This window comes from Amblyomma mixtum, chromosome 1, assembly GCF_055824585.1.
Source record: "Amblyomma mixtum isolate Tamu chromosome 1, ASM5582458v1, whole genome shotgun sequence".
NCBI classification, from domain to species: Eukaryota; Metazoa; Arthropoda; class Arachnida; order Ixodida; family Ixodidae; genus Amblyomma; species Amblyomma mixtum.
Window position 1 is genome coordinate 147,204,621 of NC_143012.1, and position 13,455 is coordinate 147,218,075.

Genomic DNA, 13,455 nt, shown 5'->3' on the forward strand with positions numbered 1-13,455 from the left:
CTCCAACTGCACAAAACAAAAAAATCCTTAGGAAGCAGCTCCTCAGAGCTACTTCAGGGGAGCTCCAGCAGCTTTTGTTGAATTTGGAGCTTGATGGAGTGTAGCTCCTCACTCTAGTCTTTGGCCGTCTTTCTGAGGCTATTGGACTTTACAATGTGTGTCACATTGTTTTCTGCCTCTGCTTTATCAGCATAGGCCTCTGGAGATGCCATGATCTGAAGAATCTTTGCAAGAGGCAAAAGCTCGAGGGTGCTCAGCAACTTTTCCTGAATGTCAGCTGTGGAATGTCCCATAAAAACGGAGGTGTAGTACCTGGTCGTCATTTGGCGAGCAGAGTCCCAACACCTCGCGTGCACATCCATTTGCTTACTTTGCAGAAAGTCATTTGCCGACTCGTCAAACAGTACGACATAGAGTTCACACTGTTCTATTTCTCGCTGCAAGGCTGAAAGAAAGGCCTGAGACCGTGACACGTCATATAGGCGCATTTCTTCTCACCACAAGAAAACGCCTTTGCCACTTCACTGTCCGGAAACATGCGCTGAAATAGATGCCCTGCTTGGGATGACGACCGATACGAAAAGTGGGATGTGACAACTTTCAAAGTCCAAAAAATTTTAGCGTCAGTGACAAGCTCGTGCGCTTTACAAGCATCATTTAGGCTTGGAAACTGCGAGGAAGAGGCGCTAGTAGACTGCTCACCGCAACCGGCGTCAGGTACCTTTTCAACGCGCTCCCTTGGACCAATATGCTTGCCGCTTTTCATGTGACTTTTTAAAGCGGATTCACCCATGGCAGTCACATCCAAGGATTTACCGCAAAGCTTGCGCTTAGCCCGATGCGGATTCGTTGTATCAGGTGCAATCCACTGCTTGTAGTCCTCATGGTGGAGCCACGTAGCCTGAAACTTGCTTTTTCCGGGCATTGTGTCACATATGGAAATATCACGTACGCTGACACGCAGAAGCCACGCTCATTCCAAAAAGTACTAACATGAAGACACTAGGGCAACGCCAGCATACGGACGCGGCTGCATGGCTCGGTAAACCTATCGAAACGTTGGGCTTGGTGAGTGACGGCGATGCGATAGCGATGGGACGACGCAGCCTCGCGCCCACTGTAGTGTTGCCAGCCACCTAACAAGAATGCGCTAAATAGGCTAAAAATCGATACGTTTCCTTCCCCGCAGTTCATTTAGATTCAGCACATCCTTCTTTGCGCAGCCTCTTCACATAGTTCAACACTTCTTCCTCCACGTGAGGGAACTTCCCTTGTTTGTGCCCTTGAAATGTGCACCGAACTTTTCCGGTAGCCCTCAGTTTGTCCACTTGATTACGCCAGTAGCGGACACGCACCGGGTCGACATTGAAGAGTCGCCCAGCCGCTCGATTGCCGTGCACGAAGGCATGCTCCATGACTTTTATCTTGAAACAGGCCGTGTAGCTGTCGTAACTACCCATCACCACAATGCACAAGACACAGCACACACACCACTCACATACAGTTCCAGCAATATGGCAGGTGGCTGACTTCCAAGTGCGTTGTCTTTACTTTGTTTTTCTGCCGTTGTGCACAAACAGCGCTATAAGTAAGGTTTTGTTTTGCGTTTGACAGATGGCGCTAAGCAACCAAATCATCAATATCCTCGGCGAAAGTGCGCGGTCGCCAAGTTTCGTTTCCATGTCACCTGCGCTCGTGTCTCCGTCGTTTCTTTTGCAATAATATTAATCATGCAGTTATGGGAAAGGAAAGACGTGACAATTGCCGCTCTCACCAGGAGGACACATGAGCTGCGCTATGAGCCGTAATGAAGGACTCCAGAATACTGAGCTACCCCGCCAGCGTATCTAGCATTAAAAGAAGCTGTCTGGTCGCGATCTGTCGACTTTGTTATCTCGTCAGCAGTGCCGGTCAATCACGCTGAGATAATGCAAACATGCTTCAATATGGCCTTGAATATCGGGATGCGATTTGTAAGCGAGAAAAAAATTTTTCTAAAGCCATTACGCAAGTATATACGGTATTAACTGGCAAGATTCTGATTACATCTTTTTCAGTTATCCTTTGTTTTTCTTACCCTACATGGATTGTATTGATAAACATTACAATATTTCACCCCTTGGGGCAACAGAAGGCTTTGTTGTATTATTAATATGCACGCAAACTTTCTATGACGGATTCCTGAAAAGTGTGAAGTCTTATAAATGTGGATGGTTGGCCTGTCAGCATAGTCTGTAGGCACTTTGGCGCTGTGCATTTTGGCCCACACAGTTCAGATATAATGAAGCCAATCAGCCCGAACTGGACTGTTGACTTTTTATTCAGCAGTCAAAGTTGCACCTGTTTCTGCAGCAACTGCAATTTCAGCTTCAAAATTGAGCGCCCTCATAGGCGAAGTCAGGAAGTTCGTCTACATCTGGAAAAGATTGTTTTGCCATGAGTATTTTCTGTGCTTTTACTCTTTGCTGTGGACAGAACACAATGAAGTATTGTGCCAAGTGAAGTCTTTTCAGTTAGGCAAAGCGTGGACCACTACTGAGCACAAAAATATCAGAGGTTGGCTTATTTTTGCCATGCTAACGTGCTTATTTTTCTTGCCAATTAAGCACTAGCAAGGTAATATAATGAAGGTGCAGAGGCTATAATGCATGTTCAAATAGTCGCACGTCATCTGCATTTTGCGAACAACTATTTGTCAGCGATTATGTGCACCAGTATGGCATTAAATATTTAATGACCTAGCTGAATGAAAAGCATAATTGATAATAGCAGGCAAAATGACAGACACAGAACAAGCTTGGCGCTGTGTCCCAATGCCTGTTTCTAGGTTACAGCTCCATCAATCTGCAGACAACCAAGAAACTTGGCTAGGCTAGCCTGCTACATTCGGGAATTTGGCTTCAATAACGAAATGAGTAAAATCAAGTGTCATTGAGGCAAACAATTGCTCGGCAATGTATAAGAAACTGAACGGAAAGCACCAGTTCTTAATTACAACTGGATAGTTGACAATGATTCTCAATTGACCCTTCGTGCAGGCTGCCTGAGAGCAGTTCTTTCAAATAAAAATGTCTGTGCCACTTGAATTTTTTTTTCATTTTTATTGACTCTTAAACAAACACGCTCCGCAAAAGTAGTGGAGTGTTTACAAGAGGTCGCATCCTCTCGCAGTTTCAAATCATGCTTTCGGTTTTTTATTTCACAAACTTACACTCAATGTTACCTTCATTCCCATGGAATGCAACACTTGCTGCAGTAATCGCCTGCATTTGCTTTGGCACCAACAGCCGAGCCACAGCTGTTGTGCTTTTGTCGGCGGAGGCTGCGTTGACTCCTTCCTGTCGCTGGCGGAAGGGTTGTCGATAACCTTGGACATGCGCGATGCCACAGCCCGAACCCTTTTGAGCTCCTTCATCAGTGATGACAGCACCGCTGAGCCGCTGCCTTAAAAACACAAGAAAAGATTTTATGAATAACAGGTTGTCCTTATACATTTTGTCTGACAACTGCACTAAATAGTAACTGCATGCCAAAAAATCCACACCCGTTACGAGATTTTTGCAGCATATGAACCCAGTGGAAAGAAACAAGTTTACTGTAGCGGCACACTGATGCGACAAGAAGACAGTTTACCTGTACAGGACAACTCCTTTGTGTCAGTCGCCTTGCCTTTGCGCCACTTTTCTTTAATATTCTCCCAGCATTTGCGAAGCTGCTGATTACTGCACGCCACGCCGGCTGTTGAGCTGCTGCCCAGTCTCTAGCCACACTTTCTTTTTCTAGTTGACCGACACTGCGTCTGACCGCATATTTTCAATCGCGCTTTTACACCGATCTATGAGGTCGATCAATATTCCTTTTTTTCTCCTGCCATTGCAACAAGTAATATACTAACTAGGCAGGCAAAATAGTTTAGCAATTTGGAAATTATTGAGGCTGACAATAACAGAAAGAGGTGAGAGTTGCGGCCCACTAGTTTATTTTGAACTGATCTCTGTTTTGTTGCAGGACTGCAGGGACCTGGCAGTCGCCGACTTCGCAAGCTTCAAGAACTTGTCAGAATACGTCTGCTCAAAACAACGTCCGGTTTGGTGACCCTTCACCACGAGGAGGTCGCCGAGAGTTTTGTTGGAAAGCGAAAACCGGAATTCGGTTCTCGTCTTCTTAACCGTGCTAAAGATCCGCTCACATTCAGCATAGCTCCGTGGAAACCTTTGCACTCTGCCAAACTTCACTCTTTCATCTATGCTAGAGATACTTCCCACTTCTGACCACTGAATATCAATCCTCTCTTTATTTAGGATCTCTTCAGAAACAACATATGCCTCTGCAAATTCTACTTCCAGGGCATCTTCTCTCAACTCGTTCTTCTCCTGGGAAAGAAGTTGCGGGAAGGACTCAATGAAGAAGCCAAGGCTCTTGAAGGATGCGCTGCTAGAAAACATCAAATTGGCGACTTCTGCTTTCTTCAAGGCTTCATCTTCCAGTAGAAATTTGTGCCGTATGTAGTCACATGCCATAGCAAAGTACTGCCAAACAGCAGAAAAGAACTGCTCCTTGTCGCTGGTAGGCAGCCTCTCCACAACAGATGATGTGCGGCTCCCAAGGACCAGATCTTCATTGGCCTTTTGGTTCTTCATATCTTGGCAGGCAACCTCCAGTGGTGAAGCACATGCCTTCATGACAGAGGGATTGACAAACCTAGCCATAAGGACTGGAGTAGATGAACTTGAGGTGCCTGGGACTGAAGTTGGCAGTTCACTTTTTCAAAAACAGGGATCACACTCTTCAAGAAAAGGCCATATGCCAAGTTGACATCAGAGGTCAGGAAGTAGAACAGCCTTTCCTCATGGGTCAAGCTGGCATGTCCAGCAGCCTCTGATGAAAGCTTCACTCTATTTGCCGGGGTTGCAGCCATCCTGCCTCTGCTGGTTTTTTGGCTTTGTCTCATTTAGAAAGAAGCTCACCTAGGGCTGCCACTGTTCCAGCAATCTGGTCAGGCACTTTCCCAGCGATAGCCACCGCGTGGGAATGTGCTTCAAAGTCTTCCGAACCTCTGTGTTGTGCATTTCTTGAAATTCGATAAGCCTGTCTTTTCGCTTGGCGCTCTTCTCGAGGAAGTAGATGTCCACAAGCACCTCGTCGAATTTTGCAGGTAAGCAGGCGGCTGCTTTCTCGGCCGCAAGATTGGTGAGGTGACATGGGCAGCCAACGACTAGCAAACTCTCATGAGCTTGTTTTAACACAGCTGCCACGACGTTCTTTTTCCCAATCATAACGCTGGCGCTGTCGGCCCAAAATGCAATGCAGTTCTCCATGGGTATATTGCGCGACTTGAGCGGGTCTGGAACGAGGTTTTCGGCTTTTGACACGCTGCGCTTCCTCGACGTAGTAAGTTGCCACGATGGGATACATTTGCGACGTGCTATCATTGCTTCCATCCACTGCGATTGCGATAGCAGTCTCGCGTGATCACTCATGCTTAGCGGTAGGTTGTGTTCCTCAAGAAATCCCATGAAAAGGCACTCTGCACGGATCACAATGTCTTCACTGTTGTTTTGAAGGAAACTGCCGATGGTGCCCTGCACTTCTGCAGCATGAACGTAGTTCTTATGCTGTTGTGAAGCGATGTGTACCTTGATGTCGTTCTTGCCGCCGTGTGAAACGCTCACATCACAGGCGCACGTGGTACAGAATCCATACTTGTCACCTTTTTGCAAACTGACAAAGCACGGAAACTCTGTCGTGTACAATTTCTGAAATACTTGCAAGTACTTCTTGGCTTTCGAAAGCAACATCGATCGTTCCAACTCGGGGAAACACAGTAGTTCGGCGTTCCGCACTTCACTCGACGACCTAGCGCGGCTAGTGCACCGACGATCATGTAATGACTGGATTGCTTAATCCGTGAGCCAGCCTGAGACGATCCAATCCGGAAAATCCAATTTGGCAGTTCCCCGCAGGGAGGCGTCTGCAGCATGCAGACGTTGGTGAGTGGCGACACCACGGGGTTAACCCGAGCATCCGCAGGGACATCCCCGCAAGGGGATGATGGTGAACAATGCGTCACCACGGACCCGAACATCCGCGCTTAGCCGTGCGTGGCATCGCCGTGTCGCCGTGTCCGTGTCCCACAGCTGGCGTGGGCAGGACTTACTTTCAAGTTCCTGTCGTGTCCCCTTGTTGGACTCCATGGTGGGTGGCTGGCACCATGACCGAAAAACCAAATTTTTTTATGGCTCCCCCCTTTCCAAACTTGATCGCTCTCTGAAAAGAGTGCGGAACGAAGCAGCAGACTTTTTTTCGAAAAAGAAACCGACATTCACTAAGTTTCATGTTATACACAGTAACTGTGAACAAAAGCAAGCCCGAATCATATCCCCATTTCTTGTTACCAAATGCCTAACAGATACCTTAGGGCCTGGCTACAAGGTATCCAAAATGTCAAGCGGCGACCTACTCCTCGAACTACGCGAGAGCATCCAGTGCTCGAAACTTGCAAACATCGATTCCATAGGGGACATCTCTGTCTCCGTGACTCCCCACCGATCCCTCAACTCAGTCAAAGGCGTTATCTCAGAAGCTGACTTTATCCACCTAACAGAAACTGAAATGCTTCAAGGACTATCCGAACAAAATGTAATAGACGTCCACAGGATCAAAATCCGCAAGGATAACAAGGAAATAGACACCAAACACATGGTCCTCACATTTAACACCAGCAGCTTGCCCGAAACAATCGAAGTAGGATACCCCCGCAGGGAGGCGTCTGCAACATGCAGACGTTGGTGAGTGGCGACACCACGGGTTTAACCCGAGCATCCGCAGGGACATCCCCGCAAGGGGATGATGGTGAACAATGCGTCACCACGGACCCGAGCATCCGCGCTTAGCCGTGCGTGGCATCGCCGTGTCCGGGGAAAAGGGGATCCTGGTGGTTGAGCCGATGCCGAGCGTTTGGACCCTTAAGGCCCCTCGGCGGAGGCAACACACCACTTTGGCCCCAGCTTCCTGTAGACGGCACCTCCGGCCTGACCCGACCGGAGGAAATCGGCAGTCGCCTTTTCCTGTCCTCCCCTCTACCTATCACTTTCCTATTTCCTTTCTTACAACTTTCCTGTATCCTCCTTTCTTCTTCAGTTTTTTCCTCTTTTTCCTGGCGGCGAGGGTTAACCGTGTGTGACCAACTACCCTGAGTTGAGTCATATTAGGTTATAGTTGGGGTGTACAGCTGGCGTGGGCAGGACTTGCTTGTAAGTTCCTGTCCCGTCCCCTTGTTGGGCTCCATGGTGGGTGGCTGGCACCATGACTGAAAAACATTAATTATTTATGGCTCCCCCTTTTTCCAAACCAGATCGCTCTCTAAAAAGAGGGCGGAACGATGCAGACGATTTTTTTCAGAAAAGAAAGCTATCTTTCCCAAAATTTCATGTTGTCCATAGCGAAGCAGAAGGAAAACAAGCAAGACTGATATCCCCGTTCCTAGTAGCAAAGTGCCTTACAAACACCTTGGGCCTTGGGTACAAGGTATCCAAAATGGCCAGCGGTGACTTATTGCTCGAACTTCGTGACACTGTCCAACACTCTAAACTCTCAAACCTTGCGTCCATTGGGGAAATCCCAGTCTCTGTCACTTCACATCGATCTTTGAATACTGTCCGAGGCGTCATATCTGAAATCGACTTTATCCACCTCTCTGAGAAAGAAATGCTTGAGGGCCTTACTGACCAAGATGTCATAAATGTTCAACGCATAAAGATCCGGAAGGATAACAAGGAAATAGACACGAAGCACCTGATCCTCACTTTCAATACCAGCACACTGCCTGAAAGCATTGAAGCTGGTTACCTGAAAATAAATGTAAGACCATATATACCCAACCCACGAAGATGTTTTAACTGTCAGAGATTCGGCCATGGCTCACAGAGTTGTCGCGGCCGCAAAACTTGCGCAAAATGCTCGTCAAAGGAACACCAATCTGAAGAATGTGTTGCTACACCGCGGTGTGCAAACTGTGAAGGAGAACATGCTGCCTACTCCAGAGCTTGTCCTTCTTGGAAAAAAGAAAAAGAAATAATTACTCTAAAGACTACGGCAAACATTTCTTTCAAGGAAGCAAGAAGGCGATATGCTCAAACGAACACATTCTCTTTCAGTGCAAAAACAAACTTCGCTGATGTGGTGCGTGGGCGCGGCACACCACACCAGGCTTCGGCACCCGTCCAGGCCACACGCAGTGTGCCTATGGCGGGGCCACCCGCGCCCCCGTGTGGAGTAGCTAGCGCTACTCCGCAAACCCCAAAGGAGGCAACGCAGACCCCCCGGGTCGGCGGGCCTCAAGACCTCTTCCCACAGGTCGAGGTCAAACTCGAAAATCAACATACCTCCTGCACGGTCGTCCAGCGCCTCCACTGAGGCGATGGACACGACCCCGGGCAGCCCCGCGCCGTCCACGTCGGACGGTCGGCGGAGCTCCCTAGATCGGTCAAAAAAAGACAGGCCCCGAGTCACGGGGCCATCGACAACTTAATCTACTTTTTCACCCTATAGAAGCACAAAATTAAGATGGCTTTCATAATACAATGGAACTGTAGAGGACTTCTAAACAACTACAGTGACATAAAAGACATACTAGGAGCACACGCTCCTGTTGCCTTATGTCTACAAGAGACAAATTTAGGTCCCCAAAAAAATAACTTTCTTAAGAATTATACTGTTTTCCGCCGCGATCGAGAGCAGGCGAGCAGGCTGTCGGGAGGCGTAGCCATCATAGTGAAAAACGGTGTCCCAGCTCGAGAGCTTAAACTAAAAACAAGACTCGAAGCTGTTGCGGTCAGTGTCGTCAGCCATAAAACAATTTCTATCTGTTCTGTATATATTCCTCCACACTTTACATTAACAGTCCACGATTTACAAGAACTTGTCAATGAACTTCCAGAACCGTATCTAGTAGTTGGGGACTTTAACGCTCACTCCCCTTTTTGGGGAAGCGAGCACTGTGACTCTAGGGGTCAAATAATTGAAGATTTTATCCTCACAAACAATGTATGTCTTTTAAATACAGGAAAAGCCACCTACTGCTCCCCTGCCTCGGGGAAAATGACCTTTTTAGACTTGTCTTTTAGCTCACCTTCTGTTTTTAATGGTTTTAAATGGGATATCATTGATAACCCATATGGCAGTGACCACCTCCCTATATTTATTTATTTATTTATTTATCATCATACCCACAGCGCCATTGGCTGGCATTACAGTGGGGGGGTAGAAGAAAAAGTACACAAATGCCACCGCGTGCAGGTGGTTACAAAAAAAAAAAAGATAACAATGAAATAGAAAGAACACGGAATTATTATACACAAAAAAATGTCACAGCATGGAAGAAAATGAATCATTTGATAATATGGACACTACTTCCTCAGGCAGCTTGTTCCATTCCGAAACCGTTTTGGGGAAAAAAGACATTTTAAAAAGGTCAGTCCGGCACCTGTATTCTTTAGCTTTAAATGAATTATCTCTACGTAAAGACACGTAATCAGGGTTGGCTATATATTTGGTTCTGTCTATTCCAGTTCTAGAATGAAATATATTATGAAATAATTTTAAACGCAGTACTTTCCTACGTTTTTGAAGTGAGTCCCAACCCAAAGATTTTTTCGCGCTCGTTACACTAAAATACTAATCACTAATCACTTTAACATCACCACCGGAAATAATCCCCACAAGGCCACGGCGCTGGAAGCTTCACCTCGCCGACTGGTCACTTTTTAGAGCAAAGGCAACTTTAGAAGATATAGTTCTAGGAAATCTTACCGTTGACGAGATAAACGAAAATTTCACTAATTGTATCATAACTGCCGCACTCACAGCTATTCCTCAGTCGTCAGGAGTGGCGCGACAAAACCATAAAGTATGGTGGACAAAGGACTGTAAAGAAGCAAAAAAACAGCAAAATAGAGCGTGGGGTAAATTCCGTAGGTATCCGACACATGAAAATTTCCTAAATTTTAAAAAGGCAAAAGCTAAAGCTCGGTATGTCCGTCGCAGTGCCGAAAAAGCTTCATGGCAGAATTATGTTTCAAATATCAACAGTCAGATCCCATCTAAAAAAATGTGGGAGCAGGTTCGAAAAATAAACGGCAACTTTTCACCATTCACAATTCCTTTTTTAACAACACCCGGAACACAAACAAGCATACAGGAACAGGCAGACATATTGGGGGAACATTTCACTGCAGTTTCAAGTTCATCACACTACACGCAGGCCTTTTTAAAATACAAAAATACAGCTGAAAAACAGAGGCTCCCAACAACTGGAGGTGCAAATGAAAAATACAATAGTCTAATTACCCTCCAAGAAATCAACACAGTACTGTCTGCCGGAAAAAAAACCGCTCCAGGATCCGACCAAATCCACTACGAAATGCTGGCCCATCTCTCTCAACCTGCCGTAGAAGTACTTTTAAAGTTCTTTAACACAGTTTGGATATCGGGAAAAATACCTGAGGCCTGGAAAAAAGCTATTATTGTGCCGCTTCTTAAACCTAGTAAACCCCCAACCTCTCCTAGCAGTTATAGACCCATAGCCCTGACCAGTTGCCTCGCCAAATCCTTCGAAAGTGTCCTAAATATACGACTAACCTTTGTTCTTCAATCCTGTGAACTTCTTGATATCCACCAGTGTGGTTTTAAAAAGGGATGCTCAACTACAGATCACCTAGTCCGTCTCGAAAATACAGTCAGACAAGCTTTTATACACAAACAACACTGTCTTAGCGTCTTTTTTGATTTAGAAAAAGCATATGATACAACCTGGAGGTTCGGAATTCTTCAGGACTTAGCTGAACTTGGCATCCGTGGCAGAATGCTGAACTCCATTAAAGACTTTTTATCTAACCGCTCATTTAATGTCCGTCTAGGCTCAACCCTTTCGAGGGATTTTATTCAGGAAAATGGAGTGCCTCAAGGATGTATTTTAAGCACAACTCTTTTTATTGTAAAAATGAATTCTCTTAACAAAATAATACCAAGGTCTGTTATGTATTCACTTTATGTAGATGACCTCCAGATAGCTTACACATCCTCGAACATATCAACATGTGAAAGACAAATACAGCTAACAATAAATAAACTGACAACATGGGCAGACAAAAATGGTTTCCGATTTCCCCACAGAAAACAGTGGCCATTCTGTTTTCACTCAAACGAGGCTTACAGGCAGACCCCACCCTACACCTTAACGAAATAGATTTACCAGTAGAAAATGAACATAAATTTCTAGGCATAACATTTGACAGAAAACTCACTTTCCTGCCTCATATTAACACGTTAAAAAAGAAAACTTCCCGATCACTGAACATACTCAAAGTCCTTTCACATAAACACTGGGGTTCTGACAGGGCAGGCCTTCTAAAAATTTATCGCTCTGTGGTACGATCCTCATTAGACTATGGTAGTATAGTATATGGTTCAGCAAGGCCATCGTACCTGAAACGACTGGACCCAGTGCACAATTTAGGTTTACGTCTTGCAACTGGCGCTTACAGGACATCACCCATAAGTCTTTACGTTGAAACAAATGAACCATCTCTTACAGATAGAAGAAGCATACTTACATGCTCATACGTTCTAAAAATCCGTTCCCTACCAAAACATATCTGTTACCCTATTGTTACAAATTGCCCATCGAGAACACTGTTTAATAGCAAACCACTAGCTATCAGACCACTCCTCCTGCGTTTTGAAGAGATGTGCCAAAACCTCGGCCTACAAGATGCATTACCCGACATTGCTCGAAGACAAGACCCACTGCCTCCATGGTACAATTTTCCTAAAATCTGTGATTTCACCCTTACTCAATTTCATAAAAAACAAACTCCACGACAACATATACAACAAGAATTTCTTGCACTCGAGCAAAAATACAGTAAGTTCACAGATTTTTATACAGATGGCTCAAAAACAGATTTTTACGTAGGAAGTGCAGTGGTGCGAGGTAATTCGGAGAAAACAGTAAGACTTCCAAATTGCGCATCCATCTTCACTGCAGAATGTTACGCAGTCTGGCTGGCCATCGACAAAATATTAAAGGAGCACCTCACAAACAGTATAATCTACACAGATTCCTTAAGTGTGCTTACAGCTCTCCACGCTAGAAACGCTACCACTCCTATTCTTGGTGACATTATACACAGCATAGTAACAGCCGCAGCTAAAAGACAAAATATAAAACTCTGCTGGGTCCCGAGTCATATCGGAATAAAAGGGAACGAGAAAGCAGACTTGTGCGCTGCTCAAGCTCGTAAGATGGAAACAAAAAAAGTAAACATACCTTTTAACGATTGCATGAAATTAGTACAACGGAAATTAAGGAAGAAATGGCAGTCGGCTTGGAACAGTGAAGTCAATAATAAACTACACTTAGTAAAGGCGGTTTTAGGGGAATGGAGGTCGTGTGACCACCAGGAACGCTTCAAGGAAGGGATTCTCTGCCGTCTCCGAATAGGCCACACTCACCTTACACATAACTTCCTGCTAACAAAACAAAACAAACCTGTTTGCGAAGAATGCGGAGATGAACTTACCGTTAACCACATTTTATTCTCTTGTGCGAAACTGGAAAAACTAAGAAAAAAATACTTCACTGAATTTTATAATGAATGCATTCCTTTTCACCCTTCCCCGCAGGGAGGCGTCTGCAGCATGCAGACGTTGGTGAGTGGCGACACCACGGGGTTAACCCGAGCATCCGCAGGGACATCCCCACAGTGGGATGATGGTGAACAATGCGTCACCACGGACCCGAGCATCCGCGCTTAGCCGTGCGTGGCATCGCCGTGTCCGGGGAAAAGGGGATCCTGGTGGTTGAGTGGATGCCGAGCGTTTGGACCTTTAAGGCCCCTCGGCGGAGGCAACACACCACTTTGGCCCCAGCTTCCTGTAGACGGCACCTCCGGCCTGACCCGACCGGGGGAAATCGGCAGTCGCCTTTTCCTGTTCTCCCCTCCATCTTTCACTTTCCTATCTCCTTTCTTACAACTCTCCTGTATCCTCCTCCCTTCTTGGTTTTTCCTCTTTTTCCTGGCGGCGAGGGTTAACCGTGTGTGACCAACTACCCTGAGTTGAGTCATATTAGGTTATAGTTAAGGTGTACAGCTGGCGTGGGCAGGACTTGCTTTCAAGTTCCTGTCGCGTCCCCCTGTTGGACTCCATGGTGGGTGGCTGGCACCATGACCGAAAAACATCAAATTTTTATGGCTCCCCCCCTTTCCAAACCTGATCGCTCTCTTAAAAGAGTGCGGAACGAAGCAGAGAACTTTTTTTCCAAAAAGAAACCAACATTTGCCAAATTCCATGTCATCCACAGTGAAGTTCAAGATAAACAGGCCAGAATTCTATCCCCCTTCATGGTATCGAAGTGCTTAACAGAAGCTTTGGGCCCCGGCTACAAAGTATCCA

General features: G+C 46.0%; 2 long non-coding RNA genes across 2 annotated transcripts in view; one reads left to right on the top strand and one right to left on the bottom strand.

The window, feature by feature from the left end:
• The window catches only part of LOC149367885 (uncharacterized), a 147,285-nt gene extending 141,293 nt beyond the window's left edge, over nucleotides 1–5,992 (top strand). The window contains exon 3 of the long non-coding RNA XR_016285200.1: nucleotides 4,009–5,992. This is a non-coding gene — a long non-coding RNA (uncharacterized LOC149367885). The remainder of the gene's footprint in view (nucleotides 1–4,008) is intronic.
• Nucleotides 2,909–13,455, bottom strand: part of LOC149367889 (uncharacterized) — a 196,201-nt gene continuing 185,654 nt past the window's right edge. The window contains exon 6 of the long non-coding RNA XR_016285197.1: nucleotides 2,909–6,267. This is a non-coding gene — a long non-coding RNA (uncharacterized LOC149367889). The remainder of the gene's footprint in view (nucleotides 6,268–13,455) is intronic.